The sequence below is a fragment of the Colius striatus genome, chromosome 7 (assembly GCF_028858725.1).
Source record: "Colius striatus isolate bColStr4 chromosome 7, bColStr4.1.hap1, whole genome shotgun sequence".
Taxonomy (NCBI): domain Eukaryota; kingdom Metazoa; phylum Chordata; class Aves; order Coliiformes; family Coliidae; genus Colius; species Colius striatus.
Window position 1 is genome coordinate 12,230,657 of NC_084765.1, and position 6,698 is coordinate 12,237,354.

Below are 6,698 nucleotides of genomic sequence, written 5' to 3' on the forward strand. Positions count from 1 at the left end.
TGTAACCCTCAATCATGAGCCACTGCAAGAACTATAGTTTGGACTGGCCTTGTAAGTAGAGACAGGAATTCCTATGACATTCAAACAACTTATTTCCAAGAAGCTCAGGTTTTTCTAGCAAGCCATTATCCTCCCTGCTTCTCTGTGTCGAGTAGATAATAGCGGCCCCAAAGCAAAAACACTAACTAGAAGGATCCCCAGCTCTGAAAACATGGCAGTTCATGCTTCTGACCATTACAACACTCCCTTTTCTCACCTCCAAAGAAATTTTTCATTTCCAAAGAAATACTGCCAAACCTACAAGCACATTTTTTCTGTATTAGCAACAGAACCTCAGCACATTCCTATATCTGTGTCTCAGGGCTCATTGTTTACCTACCAGTGAGCTGGTATTTTTTCACTAAAAAGGCTCCCTGTTGAACATCTCAGTGTTGTCTCCATGTTTAATTTCAATCTGGAAACTTTAAGCTTAGTGAAGGCTACAAGACAATGTCATCGTTTCTTGATGCAATTGTTCAAATAGCCAAAGATACCTTTTTAGTAAAACAAACTGATGGGAAATGGCACACATCTCAGTCTTCCCAGGATCCATTTTTTTCACGTGACAATTGTTTTTAATAAGCTCAAAGCTATAGTTTGAGACCACCAGAAGTTCTCAGATGAAGCTTGAAGCTTTCCTTGGTATTTCTGATACTCTTTTTAACTTATTCGCTCATTTTCTATGAACAACTCTTCCAAATACCTGGTTTTACTTGAAATGCTTCTTTTCATCAGTGCTAGTTTCACTCTGAAAGTAATGATTTTTTTTTTTCTCCATATCTATATAGCTCTCTTAGAAGTTTCTTTTATATCAGGTGTAGTACATATAGGTTTCTGCTGAAACAGCATTTCCATCACAGCATCATCTCCATCCTCCTTTTTCTTAGCTCCTCTGCAGTCTCTGCCACTTCACATCATACTCAACAGATCTAGTTACAAGTTTATTCACCCTGACTCAAAAGCAATACAGTAATACAACCTGTTTTCTTTGTTCTTTAGCCAATCGCCTGTTGGAGAAGGCTATAGGAGGGCTGAGCTCAGTAGAAACTCTCTGGGCACAAAAAATAGCTTCCTGTGGAAACTCTAAGGCTGATGCTTCTGGTCTGTCAGCTCAGATTCCTCAGGGCAGCAGTTGGGCGGGTGTGAAAGTCACAGAGAGCATTTCCAGAGAAATGAGTACAGATTTCCTACAGGACACTTTCTGTCATGCGTGGCACCCAGTAATGCCTTTTGCTAGAAGGAGAGACTCTGAGAGGTGCAGCAGCTTCGTAACAGACCTGCTTCCAGGTACTTCAACCTGAAGCTGTGTTCCCTAGGTCATGGTATTAGTTGTGCTCAAGTTAGTTCAGCCCGATGGCTGAATCAAACCGTGTACTGAGGGCTTGCACCAATCCAATGACTAAATACCTTTGCTAACAGTGCCATCTCTATAACATCACCAGAGATGAGTCAGTCATATCTGCTCACAGGAATTGCCTTTTCTGTTTGTTTTTCCAGATTGTCATTTGTTGAGCTCATTGGGGATGCTCTTCCCCAGTTCTAAACTGTTTCAAAATCACACATATTACCAGGGAACTTCTATTTTCATATCTTTCTCAAGGTAATTTTATGTTTGAGGGTTTTTACCTCTTTCAACTCAGCTTTCAGGTGAGTTTCTGAACCTTCAGAGATCCAGAAAGCAAAACTTCATGAACCTCTCCTGGCTTCTAATGCTGGTATTATCTTTTGCATTTCTGGAGTGAATTGATGTGCTCCATAGACAGAAGTTTGTGCTGCTTCTCAGTTGGTGATATTTGTTCGACTCAATATTCTCATCTACAGGGCACACATCAATCTCTAGGCAAGGTACCCTCTGCACCCCTTACTGTCAAAAAGCAAAAATATACAGTCATCTATCACATCTGAAAGTAGACCTCCACCTATGATCAAGTGAACTATACCTTGAAAGTACCGGTTTCCCACTGACCAACACCAATGTGTGTCAGACATAAACGTGTATGTCACAGGTATCTGGAGCTAGCAACATAAATCCACTTCTCTGGTCTCATTCTACACAACCCCCAGTTTTTCCATTGTCTTTTCTTCTTGGCTTCTCACAGTAAATGATGCTCTCTATAACTGGCAATGTGGACTCCAAAGAGTTTTCACCTTTTGAACTGCCACAGTCCTGCCAGTCACACTGTGCAAGGAACATACCTTTAGAGAGCACACTAGAAATGCTGATCCCAATCACACACCCAGGAGATAATCCCAATTATCTCTGTATTGGAGTTTTCTTGATGTCAGAAATTACATGTACTCCAACATGCTGAGGACCATCAGGTGCAACTCCTGAAGACAACAAAGCTCATTATACATGCGACTGTGCCTACAGCCATCAAAAAAAGCAGGCTTTGGGAGGCTGGCATCTGCCCTGTACAGCAGCTTCTCTAAGAGAGTCTTTGCATGGTAGTCAGCACAATAAATACTCCATAAATTATCTCTGCCTAAATCACAAATTGATTCAGGAGGAAGAACCTGCACTTCTAAGTGAAGTGAAAGTTTTGCCTGGTAATGGATAAAATTATAGCTTAACTGGCCCTAAAGGTGTCTGGCATGTAGAAGAGGCCACGTTCTCTGGTTCCTACTGTACTAAATGCATCATCTAGCTGAAAGAAAACAGCGATTATCAGAAAGTCAATTGTCATTCTGCCTCTTTAGAAAAATTCCCATTAAAGATAAAGCCAATTTTAATTAGATTAAGTATCCAATTACTGTAATTACATTTTTAAAAAATTCACATCATGAGGATGACCCTTTTAAAAAGGGTTACAAGAATAATTAGTGTATTCATATTAACCAAAATGTATTGGATAATATTTATACCCAGAAGGCAAAGTACATTACACATATTTCACCTTTGGGGAAAGCTTGCAAATGTTTTGGCAGTGGTATGAATATTTATAGGGAAGAGTGTGCTTTAGCAAGATTATATGAGAAAGCATTTATATGCTCACAAATTTTTACCCAAGGGTAAAGTATACATAAAATGTAGTGCAGAGATTACGGATATGCAAAGTACGATTTAAGTGGGGAATTTATATCAGTTTGTTTAATTAATTGGAGCAGAATACTACTTCCTTTTTTTTTAATTGACAGGAGGGCCCCAGAATTGAAGCCTGAGTTTTGTTTCTGATGATCAATGACCGTGAGAATGATGTGGGAAAAGAGTCTTCTCTCTGCAAGGCATCACCTTGTCCACAGGTTAAGCCATGCCCTTTAATGTGTTCCTGATCACATCGTGCAAGCAATCCCATCTGTTACCTGGAGTTGCTTTATCAACTCACCACGGAGCTGGAAAACACACAGGCAGCCTCTAGTCAACGCTGCTCATTTAGGCGCAAATCCTCCAATTCTCAGTAAGGGGAAATACTTGAAAATATGCCAAATAGGTTTGCTCATGCACAGAAGACAAGAAGCCACATCCTTGCTCTAGGTTACTCACAGAAGGCACAGAGGCTATGACCCATTTTTACTGCTTAGGTACAGCGCTGGCTCAGCACGCTGCGAGGTCAATGGCTGTGCAAACTCTTGTGTGGCACACAAACCCCTTGCTGCAGACCCACCAGCACAGCATACTGCAGGGGTCTTCCCAGCAAACACTGCTGCCCAACCATTCATTTCTGTCTGCTCTGCAGCAAATGAACAGACTTTGGAATTACCCAGGCATTACATTCTTCCTCAGAAAAAAAGCTCTCAGGTTTCTTACTGGTGTTTGCACTTAATGCTGCAGCATTTGGCCCTTTACTACTAAGATGCCCTGCAATGAGAAGTAGGCTCGCAGCACCTTCCTAAGTTAGGTGAGAGAAGTTGTGATGTCACAGCTTTTGGCAAGACCTAGACATATAGGGAGGCTCTTAAGTCTTTTGTTAATCCAATTAATTAAGAAATTTGTTCTTAACTTACATTTATATCAAAGATCATTCATTTTTATAGCCATTTACACGTAGCCAGTTAAGAATGAGCAGACAAAAAAAGAAGACAGGCTTAAAATGATTCATTCAAGTTCTTCACATTAATTTTCTCCCCACTGAATTACCAGCAATCACACTCGAGCATTCATGCCTTTTCCGTTTTTCAGAATTGTTGAATGTTGTTCTACATAATCCATAGTCTGGTATTCATTAAGCCATAGCCTGTGGCTCATGCAGATCTTTACCCAGACGTGTGAAAAAGGTTCTAGCTTCTGAAGATGACCTAGCCCTTATGAAAGAAGAAAGTTACCATAAGTTGCAAATGTTTGTGCAAATGGAGAATTGCTTCCATGCTGATATTGCCAGTGTGGATAGCAGCATAAACGTGTACAATTTCCACAACTCACACTGTCATTTCCTGGGTTTTGAGCTTCCTTGCAAATTACAGTTGCCCAAGAACATCCCTAGGGAAAAAAAGCATAAAAATAAGGGAAAAAAAATCCGATTCAAACTGGATAAATTGTCTTTCAAAGCTTTTTCAACGTTTGTCCCACAATAAGGAGAAACTGGGAAAGGTGGCAAGCTCAGGACAGCAGAGAGGCAGGTAAGTTGGAGAGTATCAGGGTTAAACAGGAAGAAAATAGAATTCATTTCCAATGTTCCTTCCAGAAATTCAAAATAAATCATTTGCTGGAGATCGTTATCGATACCTGCTGAATATCTATTACAGCACCTGGAAGGTATTTTGCTATCTAAGTGTTTTTTTCTGAATACTATAAAGTCTGTACTTATATCAGGTTAGAAACATAAATCAAGCAAGATATTTATGAATACTAACACTTATGAAGACATAGTTCTGTGAAAACATCTCTTTTTATGTGATGGCAAACACAATTCCAAGCAATCTAAATACAGTGAAATCCACTTCATGATGCTGACCTTTTTGAGGCCTGTGTCAGCAATACAGTGCACTCTAGGTACTCAGCCTGTGGTCTGAAAAACCCATAATCAGATCAGGATATATTTACGCTATTTTCCCTTTCCAGAAGGTAAAATCATCTTAAACATCCTCTTGGTGATCATTGTTAGGATGCTGTTTTCAATGGCTATTAGAAACGGGTTCTATAGCAAGCTGAAGCAGGATTTCAGCTGCAACTTCCACAGGAGGACCTGACCTGTCATAGAATCATAGAATCATAGAATGGTAGGGGTTGGAAGGGACCTTTAGAGATCATCTAGTCCAACCCCTCTGCAGAAGCATGTTCACCTAGATCAGGTCACACAGGAACATGTCCAGGCGGGACTTGAAGACCTCCAAGGAAGGAGACTCCACAACCCCTCTGGGCAGCCCGTGCCACTGTCCTTTTTATGAAGCCCAAGACTCATACTCTGGGCTTCTGCTGCAGATGTTCAGTATGTGACTGTAGAAGAAAAATAGGTTTTCTCAAGTCCTGCTTTTTTTGTTTTCTAAGTAGAACTTGGTGTTTGAAGAGTCATCACATCTATGGAGTCTCTACATATAATCCCAGTACTAAACTCCTTGCTTTGGCTTTCAGCTGCTGTTGACCTCTTGAATGCCCATGGACTAAATGCTATGCTGGGATCAGAAGGCTGGTGATTCCATGTGAAATGCTGGTTATAGAGCATCAGCCTCCTCGTTCTTCCTTGGCTTTCAATCATGCGGGGGAAATGACTGAGAAAGATGCCATAAGCATATATTACTTCCAGTGACCTTCTTAGGAACAAGATGAAGAATGGAAAGGCGATCTGCTTCATCCAAACGTAATTACCAAAGAAGCCCCTAAATACCAGTGTGTTGAACTTACTGCCTTGAGAAGACCCATGGCCTGGCCTTTGTAACGGTGAAATCAACCTTTGGATTGACCAGTGGTGGCTGACACCCAAAAAGGCTCAGGTGGTGCTGCTGCCCTCCCTGTTGTTGTCTGCCTTTCCTGCACAAGCCAAGAGTTAATGGAAAGGGAAGTTATCCCTGGGAGTGCTGTGTCAGGACAGTGGTGTTCTCCCTGTGGTCATGGAAGGTTGTTTTAATTTTGGCTTAAGGACTGATGCTTTGGGTAACTTCATCATCATCAGAGGTTGAAGGTGTCTGTCATAAGTAACTGTAAAATCTCACCACTGAACTATGCTAAGAAGCTTTTTCTCCTCTATGAAGAGATGAAAGCAGCTGCTGATGGTAGTATCTAGAAAACAACACATTTCATGACAGATAGAGTGAGTTATCTGTTGTTGACACATTTCTGATTGGGGTGATGGTTCTTTTGATGCTCCCACCTGCTAACTTTGACACTGCAGGCATTGAGACCCGCTGGCAAGTTTAGGAAAGAGGCATAGACGCCAAAACAATAGTTCCCATATTTCTTATTTTAGTCCCAGAAGTCCTACTGCAAGGTTCCTGAGAACTGGTGAATGAGTTGTGGGTGGATGAGCTGTGGAAGGAGACAGTCCAGCCATGTTAGTCTGGTAAGGTTTTGCGGGGCCTGGCCAAAGGCTGCCGTCTCACTAGGGCTGAAGTGCTCAGGAAGAACGATTTCTGGAACCGTCCGCCTGGTTCCAGTTGTTCAGACAACACATATCTCTTTTGTAGTAATTTAAGAGTCTGTGGTATTCCACTGCCGTAGCGGTCTGCAGCATTAGTCAAAGCAATTCCACTCTCAGCTCAAGTCTAATTAAGGGTAGCTCTTGCGT